This window comes from Cebus imitator, unplaced genomic scaffold (genome assembly GCF_001604975.1).
Source record: "Cebus imitator isolate Cc_AM_T3 unplaced genomic scaffold, Cebus_imitator-1.0 Scaffold378, whole genome shotgun sequence".
Lineage (NCBI taxonomy): Eukaryota > Metazoa > Chordata > Mammalia > Primates > Cebidae > Cebus > Cebus imitator.
The window spans coordinates 475,512-488,055 of NW_016107693.1; the positions used below are offsets into that span (position 1 = coordinate 475,512).

General features: G+C 38.4%; 1 protein-coding gene across 1 annotated transcript in view; it reads left to right on the forward strand.

The window, feature by feature from the left end:
• CBR4 (carbonyl reductase 4) overlaps positions 1-12,544 on the forward strand; it is a 111,490-nt gene that overhangs the window by 66,378 nt on the left and 32,568 nt on the right. The gene's annotated exons all lie outside the window — the stretch shown is intronic.

A 12,544-nucleotide genomic window follows, 5' to 3' on the forward strand; every position in this document is an offset into this window, starting at 1 on the left:
AAATGACATTGTAGTATTATTATTATTTTGCAAATAGATTTGACCTTGCTCACGCCCTGAGAGGAGGGACTCTTAGGAGTTCCTGGACTACACTTTGAGAACCCAATGTTATAGCTGTTTTTTCTCTCGAGCTGGTCCGATTTTCCAGGGAAGACTCTCCTGCCTGGAAAGCTGACTGTCAACATTTCTGACCATCAATCTTTTAACTAGCAGCATTCTGGAACCCAAAGAGAGAAGAAAGCTGTAAACTTTCATTTTATTCCTCAGTTGTTAGCATGGTAGTCTGTAATAAACTATTCTGGTATCTCAGCGAAGGAAGCTTGTATTTTAAGGTTCTGTCTCCTATGCAAGGTATAGGAGACGATGAGAGAAGTCTAATTGCTATTTTAAGCACTGCACTCCTCTTGACTTGCAGAAGTACCAAAATCAACTAATTTTATCATCTTTTGGGAATTCTGTCATGGAAGTTTGGTTGTTTTCATTGTTTCCTATTTCTGGCCAAAATTCAGCTTTTTCGGTCTGTTGTTACTGCCTAACTCCCATCTACTTTCTAGCATTTGTCACCTCTTCTTTTTTTCCTTTTGGATTTATGCCTTTAAAAAACAAACACAGAACTCTCTAAGGTTTTGTTGTTTTATTTGGGGACATAGTAGGGCTCAAGGTACCACCTTTAGTCGGAAATCCCAGCAGTGCCATTTAAATGGTTGTTTCTCTAGCACTTACTTTTATTTTGTGGTAGTACATTATTTTCATGGGATAAATGCAAGTTCTTAGACAGGCTTTGCCTCTCCCATCAGATAATCCTCATTCCCACATTGGGAAGGATTCTGGTGATATTACCCAGCATCCTTGGGACTCTGAACAAATCAAGTGAGGCTGCCTCTGCTGAAGCAGTAACCACTCATGCAGCAGATCAAGAAAAACAAAGTTCCTAAGGCCCCTAGAAGATAGTCTCATTAGCAGAGAACAAACTGTCTTCACCTGTTGTTCTCACCAAGTAACTAAAGAACCATGTGCAGATATCACTGTCTTTCCTGCAGGAAGATTATTTATTACTAACTTTACAGAGATTCTTTAAGGTTCTTTGAGAATACAACAGGTAAATCCAGACCTTAGTATCAATTGAGCAGGGAAGGAATTAAGATACCTTATCCTCCTAAGACAGTGGCCTTAGGCCTTGGAGGGCTTTCTGGAGAGACTGTGCTGCCTGTACCCTTGAGGTCCTTAGAGTCAAATTCTGTGCTTCTCAAATTTTGATGTACATATGAATCATCTGGAGGGCTTGTTAAAATTCAGAGTGCTGGGCTCCATTCTCAGAGTTTCTGATTCAGTAGGTTTGGGTAGGTTTCAAGAATTTGCATTTCTAGTAAGTTTCTGATAGACTGGGGATCATACTTGGAGGACTGCTGTATACAAGAGCTAACCTTGAAACTTCCCAAAAGAAGGAATTTCGTGAAAGCATGGTTATTGTTTAACACAGTTATTTCTGGTGAAGTAGGTAAACTCTTTAAAAAGTTTTAACATAGAGAACAGAATATGAATAAAACAAAATGTCACATGCTACAAGTGAAGTCCTGAAATGTCACATGCTCTGAACAGCCCAAGTTTATGATTTATATCTCTGGTTTGAGTTGCTTGACAGCCTGTGTTTATGAGTCAGTAAGCAAACAATTGAGAACTATACCACATAGGAATATAAGTTCCATTGTACTTTAGAGGCACGTTGGCATTAAACATCATCTTATCCAATTCTTTATAAACACAAAAAGAATGATCTCTGCCACTTTTTTTCCTATGAAATTCTTCTGTGTTCTTTTCTTTTGAAGAAACACAGTTTGTGAAAATGTATATATTGTCTAAATTCCTTATTAAACTATCCCTTGTGGTTGAGGAACTTAAGATCTCATGAGAAAAATAAGGTTGACTAAGATTGAGAATAAACTCATAAAACTTTTTTTCTTTCCTTTCCTTTTTTTTTTCTTTTTGTTTTAGAGGCAGGGTTTTACTTTATCTCCCAGGCTGGAGTGCAGTGATGTGATCATGGCTCACTGTAACTTCAAACTCCTGGGCTCAAGCAGTCCTTCTGCCACAGCCTCCTAAATAGCTGGGACTACAGGCAGCATCCCCACGCCCACTCCTGGCTCTTTTTTTTTTTTTTTTTTTCCAATAGAGATGGGAGTCTTACTGCATTGTCTTGGCTGTTCTCAAACTCCTGGCCTCAAGCCATCCTCCCACTTCGTCCTCCCAAAGTGCTGGGATTACAGGTGCGAGCCACTACATTCAGCTGAAAACTCATAAAACTTTATGAGTGAACCCATAAAAATAGAAGTATTTTAGTGTTTGCTAAAATAATAAAGATACTTTTTCAAAAGGGAATGTCAACATTTTATAAATTTAAAAACTACTAAAAAGCATTTATTAGCCTTTAATTGCTTGAAATCTTTTAGAGCCTCCCTGTCCAATACTTGTTATTAGATTCTCATACAATTCTTGTAAAATTTGTTTTGTTTTGTTTTGTTTTGAAACAGAGCCTCGCTCTTTTACCCAGGCTGGAGTGCAGTGTTACAGCCTTGGCTCACTGCAGCCCCACCTCTCAGGTTCAAGCGATCCTCCAACCTCAGCTTCCCGAGTTGCTGGGACCACAGGTGCGTGACACTGTGGCAATTTTTTTGTATTTTTAGTAGAGATGGGGTTTCACCATGTTGGCCAAGCTGGTCTTGAACTCCTGACCTCCGGTGATTCACCCCCCTCAGCCTCCCAAAGTGCTGGGATTACAGGTGTGAGCCACCGCACCTGGCCTGCAGTGGTTGTTTAGTCTCCCATTCACATGTTCAACTTCTCTCTGATACTTTGGTTTCAAGTTGTTCATTCCTGGCATATTTTGATAGTTATGATATTAAAGGTTATGAGGGACCTTTCAGAGCTCTGTTCAACTTACCAATGGCTGACTTATGCTTTTTCAAGCATGACTATAATGTTGCTTATGGTCATTTGCCTTGGCTTCTGGGTGCTTTCAGTGGAAAGGACTCATGAGTTCCTTGGTTATAGATAGCCTTTGTGCGGTGGCTTTCTCAAATGCCAGTGGTAGTAGTGATGTACTAGGCATATGAGCAGGCTCACTACCTCCTACAGGGCTGGGTTTGCAGAGATCTCAGAAAACTTGTCTCATTCTCCAGGGCTGTACCCCTTGTCAGCAGGCTTTGTATTGGGTTGTGTAGTTTGACCTTCAGGCCTTTAGGTGGCACTATTATCAATAGGGTGCAGAGATCTCTGATAAAGTGATTTTCTTTCTTTTGAATAAATGCCCACTAGTAGGATTGCTTAATCATATGGTAGTTCTCTTTGTAGTTTTTTGAGGAATCTCCATACTGTACTCCATAGAGGCTGTGCCAGTTTACATTCCCACCAACAGCGTGTGAGTTCTGGTTTCTCTACATTCTTGCCAGAACTTCCTATTTTTTCTTTTTCTTAATAGCCATTCTGACTGGAATGAGATGATATTTCATTATGGTTTTGTTTTGCATTTCCCTGATTAGGATGTTGAGAATTTTTTCATATATTTCTTGGCCATTTCTATGTCTTTTGTGAAGTATCTGTTCAGATCACTTGTCCATTTTTTAATAAAAAATATTTTTGCTGTTGGAAATGTTTGAATTCTTTGCATATTCTGGACATCAGTCCCCTGTTAGATGAATAGTTTGCAAATGTTTTCTTCCATTGTGTAGGTTGTCTATTCACTCTTTTGATTGTTTCCTTTGCTGTGCACAAGCTTTTGGTTTAATATAATGATATTTATTTTTACTTTAGTTTCCTGTGCTTTCGAGGTCTTATTCATAAAATCTTTTTCTAGACCAATATCCTGAAGCATCTTCTCAGTGTTTTCTTCTAGGAGTTTTGTAATTTTGAGTCTTACGTTTAAATCTTTGATCCATTATTTTTTTTTCAATTAGGATTTGAATGTAGAATTTTAAATTTTCTTTTTTTCTTCCTTTTTTTCGAATTTAACTTTAAGTTGTGGGATACATGTGCAGAACGTGCAGGTTTGTTACATAGGTATACATGTGCCATGGTGGTTTGCTGCACCTATCAACCCATCATCTAGGTTTTAAGCCCCATATGCATTAGGTAGTTGTCCTAATGCTCTCCCGCCCCTTGCCTCCCACCCCGTGACAGGCCCCAGTGTGTGATATTCCCCTCCCTGTGTCCATGTGTTCTTATTGTTCAACTCCCACTTGTGAGTAAGAACATGTGGTGTTTGGTTTTCTGTTCCTGTGTTAGTTTGCTGAGACTGATGGCTTCCAGCTTCATTCTTGTCCCTGCGAAGGACATAAACTCATTCTTTTTATGGCTGCATAATATTCCGTGGTGTATATGTGCCACATTTTCTTTATTTAGTCTGTCATTGATGGGCATTTGGGTTGGTCCCCAAGTCTTTGCTATTGTAAATAGTATTGCAGTAAACATACGTGTGCATGTCTCTATAGTAGAATGATTTATAAACCTTGAAGGATGTGAACAGGCGCTTCTTATAAGAAGACATTTATGTGGTCAATAAACATATTAAAAAAAAAAGCTCATCATCACCGGTCATTAGAGAAATGCAAATGAAAACCACATTGAGATACCATCTCATGCCATTTAGAATGGCATTATTAAAAAGTCAGGAAACAACAGATGCTGGCAAGGCTGTGGAGAAATAGGAACACTTTTATACTGTTGGTGGGAGTGTAAATTAGTTCAACCATTGTGGAAGACAGTGTGGTGATTCCTCAAGGATCTAGAACAAGAAATTCAATTTAACCCAGCAATCTTTTTTCAGATAGGATTTTGATGTGGAATTTGATCCATTTTCAGTTGATATTTGTATAGAGTGAGAGGTGAGGATCTAGTTTCATTCATCTTCATATGGATATCTAGATTTCCCAGCACCATTTATTTAAGAGATTGTTCTTTCCTAATGAATATTTTTGGTGCCTTTGTCAGAAATCAGCTCACTGTAGATATGTAGGTTAATTTCTGGGTTCCGTATTCTGTTCCATTGGTCTTTGTGTCTTTTTAAAATGACAGTACCATAGTGTTTTGGTTACTATAGCTTTGCAGTATATTTTGAAGTCTAATAGTGTGATAACTTCAGTTTGTTCCTCTTGCTCAGGATTGCTTTTGCTAATTTGGTGTCTTTTGTAGTTGTACATGAATTTTAGGATTTTTTTTCTATTTCTATGAAAAATGTCATTGATATTTTGACAGAGGTTACACAGAATTTGTAGATTTCTTTGGGTAGTATGGTCATTTTGACAATATTTATTTTTCTAGTTCATGAACATTGAGTATCCACTTTTTTTCTTTTTTGGCATCTTTTGCAGTTTCTTTCATCAGTGTTTTAGTTTTCCTTGTAGAGATCTTTTACCTCCTTGGTTAAGTTTATTCCTAGATATTTTGGGTTTTTTTTGATAGTTATTATAAGTAGAATTCCTTCCTTCCCTCCCTCCCTTTCTCCCTCCCTCCCTCCCTCCCTTCCTTCCTTCCCTCCTTCCCTACTTCCTTTGTTGTTTGTATATAGAAATGCTGCTTATTTTTGTACATTGATGTTGTATCCTGAAACTTTACTGGATCCATTTAGCAGTTCTAAGAGTTTTATGGTAGAGTCCTTATGTTTTTCAATATATAAGATCATTTTGTCTGCAAACAGGGACTGTTTGATTTCTTCCTTTCCAATGTGGATTCCTGTTGTTTCCCTTGCCTAATTGCTCTGGCTAGGACTTCCAGTACTATCATGGTGAGAGTGGGCATCCTCATCTTGTTATATCTTGAAAATATTTGAGCTTCTTCACATTCAATCTGATGTTAGCTGTGGGTTTGTGATATTTCGCCTTTATTGCATTGAGGTACTTTCTTATATACCAAATTTATTGAGAGTTTTTTTTTTCAATCATGAAAGGGGTTGTTGAATTTCACCAAATGCTTTTTCTGCATCTGTTGAGATGATCATATGTTTTTTGTCCTTCATTTTGTCGATGTGATGTATCGTGTTTACTGATTTGCATGTGTTGAACCATCTTTGTATCCTTGTGAGATATATCCTACTTGATCATGGTGTATGATCTTTTTGATGTGATGTTAGAAGATTCAGTTTACTAATATTATGTTGAGGATTTTTGCATGTGTGTTCATTAGGGATATTGGTCTGTAGTTTTCTTTTTTTGTTATGTCTTTATCTGGTTTCAGTGTCAAAATTATGCTGGCTTTGTAAAATAAGTTTGAAAGAATTCTCTTCAGTTTTTTTGGAATAGTTTGAGAATTGGTAGTGTTGTTGTTGTTGTTTTGTTTGTTTGTTTTTAAAATGTTTGGTAGAATTTAGCTGAGAAGCCATCCAGTCTTGGTGTTTTCCTTGTTGGGAGGCTTTTTATTACTGATTTGTTATCATTACTTTTTATTGATCTGTTCAGGTAGTTTCATTTTGGTTCAGTCTTGGTAGTTTGTATGTATCTAGGAATTCATCCATTTCCTCTAGGTTTTAAAATTTATTGGCATATGGTTTTTCATAATAGTTTCTAATGATCCTGTGTATTTCTTTAGTATCAGTTGTTACAGCTCCTTTTTTTTGTTTTTGATTTTGCTTACTCTCTTTATTCTTAGTCTAACTAATGGCTTATTGTCTATCTTTTCAAAAAATCAACTTTTTGTTGATCTTTTATGTTTAAAAAATCTCAATTTTGTTTAATTCTGCTCTAATTTTTATTATTTCTTTCCTTCTACTAATTTTGGGTTTGGCTTGCTTTTGGAATTTTTGTTTTTCTAGTTTAAAACTTGTTTTAGATACTAGGTTTTGCCATGTTGCCCCGGCTGGGGTGCAGTGCCTTTTCACAGCCTCAATGAGAGTGTGCTGTAGCCTCAAACTCCTGGCCTCAGAGCAATCCTTCCCAAGCCTTCTGAGTAGCTGGGACTATAGGTGTGCACCACTATGCCCAGTTTTTTCCTCAGATTCTTAAGATGAATCATTCGGTTATTAGAAATCTTTTAACTTTTTTTATCTAGGCATTTATTTCTGTAAACTTGCTTCTTAATTGTGCTTTTGCTGTATCACATAGGGTTTGGTATTTTGTGTTTCTGTTTTTATTTTTTTCAAGGAATTTTAAAATTTCCATGTTAATTTCTTCCTTCACCCATTGTCAGTCAGGAGGATGTTGTTTAATTTCCATGTATTTTTACAGTTTTGAATATTCTTGTTATTGATTTCCAGTTTTATTCCATTGTGGTCACATAAGACACTTGATATGATTTCAGGTTTTAAAAATTTTTTGAGATTTGTTTTGTGTCCTAATATATGGTCATTCTTGTAGAATGTTCCATGAGCTGATAAAAAGAATGTGTATTCTATTGCTGTTGGGTGAAATGTTCTGTAGTTGTCTGTTAGGTCCATTTAGTCTGTAGTACAGTTTAAATGCAGTGTTTCTTTGTTGCTTTTCTGTCTAGATGATCTGTCCAATGCTGAAAGTGGGGTGATAAAGTTCCCAACTATTATTTTATTGAGGTCTAGCTCTCTTTGTAGATCTAATAATATATGCTTTATATATCTGGTGCTCCAGTGTTGGGTACATATATATTTGCCATTGTTACAGCTTCTTGCTGAATTGGTACCTTTATTATAACGTCCTTCTTTGTCTCTCTTTATCACTTTTTACTTAAATGGCCTGTATTATCTGATATAAGAATAGCTACTCCTGTTTACTTTTTGTTTCTGTTTGCATTGATTTTTTTTTTTTTTTCCATCCCTTCACTTTCAGTCTTCGTGTGTCTTTTACAGGTGAGGTGGGTTTTTATTTGGCAGCATATAGTTGCACGTTTTTTTTAAAAAATTCATTCATTCAATCTCTTTTAATTGGGGAATTTAATTTGTTTACATTCAAGGTTATTTTTTGGTAGGTGAGGACTTAACTCCTGTCATTTTATTGATGGTTTTCTGGTTACCAGTGATAATGGTAGAGCTGATACATGGATTCCTTTCTCTTTCATGTATCAGCTCTACCAGTGATTTATAACTTCATTTGTTTTCATCATGGTGGTTAGTGTCTTTCACTTCCAGGTCTAAAACTCTTGAGTGTTTTTTATAGGGCTAGTCTAGTCTTCCCTTAGTTTTTGCTTATCTGAAAAAGCCTTTATTTTTCTTCATTTCTGAGGAATAGCTTTGCTTATATTTGATAAAGAATATTAAAGCAATGTTGTTTACTGGCAGGATTTTTCTTTTAGTATATTGAATATATTATTCCTTCCCCCACCCCCAGCCTATAAGGTTTCTGCTAGGATATCTTCTGTTGGCCTAATGGGTATTCCTTTGTATGTGACTTGACATTTTTCTCTTGCTGTTTTTAGAATTCCTTGTATTTGACTTTTGACAGTTTCACTATAATATGCCTCAGAGAGGACCTGTTTGGGTTGAATCTTTTTGGGGACTTTAAGCTTCTTAGATCTGGATGTTCATCTCTTTCCCAAAACTTGGGGATTTTCTTTTGCTATTATTTCATTAAATATGTTTTCTATGCCTTTTTTCTTCTCTTCTCCATCTGGAATTCCAAAATGCAAATATTTGTTCATTTAACAGTGTCCCATTCATTCTGTAGGTGTTCTTTCTTTATTTTTTTTTTGTCTGCATGAGTTATTTCAAAAGGCCTACCTCCAAGTTCAGAAATTCTTTCCCCTGCTTTGTCTAATTTGTTGTTGAAGCTCTTGACTGCATTTTTAAATTTTATTCATTGCATTCTTCAACTCTAAGGTTTCTGTTCGTTTTTTTAAAATGCCATCTCTGTTGAATTTATCATTCAAATCATGATTTTCCTGATTTCATTGACCTGTTTAGCTATATTCTTTTTATCTCACTGTGCTTCCTTAAAATTATTCTTTTCAGTTCTTGTATGGCTTTTCATATATTTCCTTATGATTAGGGTATATTACTGGAGCATGATTGTGTTCTTTTGGAGGTATATGCTTTCTTGCTTTTTCATGTTTGATGTGTTCCTTGACGTTATTTATATGCATCTGGTAGAACAGTCACCTCTTCCAATTTGCTGCAAGGTTTTGTAGGGAAAGACTTATTTGTATGGGGGATCTTAGAGTGTTGGTTAGGTGGGGTAGGTTGGCTTTGGTTCTAGGTGGATGCAGTACTGTAGTGTCTGTGCAGATTCCTTAGCTGTGACCCACTCTACTGTTGTTTGTAAGGGCCCAGTGGCCTAGGCTGTGAGGATTTGTAGCAGTGGTGGTGCAGCTTTGCTGGGGTGGATGCACTGGACTGTTTCTCAAATTGGGGGCATGTGTGTGCACAGTATCAACCAACTTAGGGTCTTGCTTGCTGGGATTGGGGCCACAGGGATGTTTCTCAGGCCCTGGGTGCAGGCATGTTAAGTTGGCTTGGGGGTGTGTCTGTCAGAGGTGGGCCAACTGGGCTGTTTCTTGTGCTTGGGACAGTGGTGTGCCTCTCAGCCAGCCAGGGGTTGTGTCCATGGGGGTTGAGCTCATGGGGCTCTTTCTTAGGCCCTAGGCATGATCATGTGACTGCTCAGCTGGCCCAGGGTTGTGTCTACTGGAAGTGAGTCTGCCAAGCTGTTTCTCAGGCCCTGGGCATGGGCACAGGGCTACTGGGAAGGTCTAGGGGCATGTATGCTGGGATTGGGCGCACTGGACTGTTTCTTATGCCCTAGCCTGGGCACAGGTCCACTGGGTAGGCCTGGGGGCATGTCTATGGAGGTAGCGGGTGTTGGGCTATTTCTCAGGCTTAGAAGATAGGTAGGTAGTTGCTCTACTGGCCTGAGAGCATGTCAGGTGCTCAGCGGCTCAGGGGCCCAGTATGGCCAGCTCAAGGGTAGGTATGTATGTTTTGGGAGAATTGCCAGACTGTTTCTCTGGCTGGAAGTATAGGCAGTGATGGTTGGTTTCCCTGCTGTGCCTGATCAGAGTCACAGCCAATCCTGGGCCCAGGTTCTGAGCAGCCAGGGTTGTGGCACTGCGGCCACCCATGTGGGTTTGGTGGGATCACAGAGCTGCTGGAGAGGTGCATTTGCTACTGGGCCCCAGAGCAGGCCCCTGAGGGGTGGGAGTACATATCTCATGTTTCTAATCCAGAGGAATGCAGCAATGTGAATCCACAGCAGGTCTCTAAGTCGGTTCAGGGCTTGTGAGGACTGTGGAATTCTCTTGTAGTAAGGATTGTAGGTGTTTGCAGTGGTAACTGGAGCTGATGGGGCTCTGCTTACCTTTTCCCATCAAAGGAAAGTTTCTCCTCCTGACTTCAGGCAAGTCAGGGTTGGGGGTGCAGGAGTATGGGGCAGCAGAGACAAGGTGTCTCCATGCTGCCTTCTGGACTTTTGAGTGACTGCAGGTACCTCTCCACTCCCCTACTTGCACTCCAGTGCTCTTCCTTTGACGCTTCTGTTGAATGTTAACTGTTCATTTCCTGGTCCTTTCTTGGGGGGATGAATGCCAGGAATCTTTTGTTAGCCATCTTGCTGACATCACTCTTATGTAACTTCCTTTCCTCGTCAAATGCTGTTTTTCATATTTATCCATGCTGATAGAAGTAAATCCATTTCTATTGTATTTTTTTTTTTTTTAAAAGAGATGAGGTTTCGCCATGTTGGGCAGGTTGGTCTCAAACTCCTGACCTCACGTGATCCACCCACCTCAGCCTCCCAAAGTGCTAGGATTACAGGTGCAAGCCACCCAGCCAAATTCATTTCTTTAACTCTGAATAGTAAGTAATATTTTGTTGCATAATTTAATCCGTTTTGCTCCTTCTAGGAATAAAACAAAAGGAAATTAGGCTTTCCTCAAATTTTTAATCCTTTTCTACATATTTAAGTTTCTGTAGGTCCTGGTTCTTAATTTTTGTGCCATACGCTTTTTTGACCTTCTTAAATCTTCTGGATCCCTTCTCAAAATAATGTTCATGTAGGCATAAAATACAGAAGAAACAAATTAAGTATTGATTAAAGTATTAAAAACCAAACACAATAATACAGATACCTCTAAATTACAACATCTATTGGTAACTCTGCCATAACTTTGAGGTAATGCTGAATTTACACAGATTTTAAGATATTTCAGTATTTGTGACATAATTTATACCAGGAAAGTCCCAGGTATTTTATACTGTTGTGTTTTGTTGCCTACATTCATAATCGAGTGAAATTCTAAATTTCAGCTGGGCGTTACTAATTTTTTTTCCATCCAAGTTCACAAATTTTAACCATCTGCACAATTTTGTTGGGTATGCACATTTTGTAATTGAAATGGTTTTACTTTAGTTTCCAACTCCACTAAAATAATAGCTGAAATTTATTGACCTCTTACTGTGTGCTGGTACCAGGTCAACATCATCATCCCCTATAATCATCACAGCAGCACAAAGAGGGGGTGCCATTTTAATCTCTGTTTTTCAAATAAGGAAATCGAGCCTTGGGGAGGTAAAGTAACTTGCTTATGGGTCACACATGATGAAAACAGCTAGGATTCAAATCCTGGCTGGCCAACTCCAACACTCAAGTTCCTCAGCACCATAATATAGAAGTCATATTTCCGTAATTTAAAGGAGTCAGACTAAATTGATGTTATGATACAGGTTCTAGCTTCTGAGCAAACCAAGAGGATTTTCACATTATAGATGTTCATAAAAGGGAACATCAAGGACAAATTCAGCATAAAAATATATAATGAATCTTGTAAGGTACGTAGCAAGTCATGGGGTATAGAAGACAATGTGAAATAGACGATTCTAGTCTAATTCAAAGGTATCCCCAAAGCTCCATTAGATTGCTTATGTAAAAGATAAAATGTCTTTACTTTATGGAGGCTGTGAATTACATAAATGACCAGCTTTCTCTTTCCTGTAGCAGGAAGGCCTAGGCCCAAGTATGTTATCCATCTGCTGTAACTATCTAGATATATTATTAATGCTATATGTATACATGAATATGGGTGTATTTTATTTTGTTCCATTTATTATATTCTTACTTCCTTCCCTTCCCTCCTCACTTTTAATTTATACCATCTTGCTGTACTTTATCCTTGTGCGCCACGGCACTGGCATATATTTACATGCATACCTACAGTACGTTGCTATGGCAGGCAGAATTCTAAGATGGCCCCCAATATCCCCATCCTCTGGTGTATACACACCTCCTCTCAATTATCCAATCAAATGTGAATCTGGCTGCTGCTTTGAAGGGATTTGCAGATGTAATTAAGGTTCCCAAAGTCTGGGGACTTTAAGAAAGGGAGATTATCTGGATGGACCTGATGTAATTTAAAAGGGACTGAGCCTCTGACGAAAGAGCAAGTGTGAGAGGGATCTGAGGTGAAGGAGATTCTTCTCACTGCTGACCCTGAAGATGGAGGGGGCTTGAGGGCAAGGAATACAGATATGGCCTTTAGGAGCTGAGAGCAGCTCCTGGCTGGACTAAATCAGATGTCTCTTCTCCTATTGCAAAAAGTTACCACAACCACTTGAATTTGGAAGAGGACCTTGGGCTCCAGATGAGAATACAGTCCAGCTGAT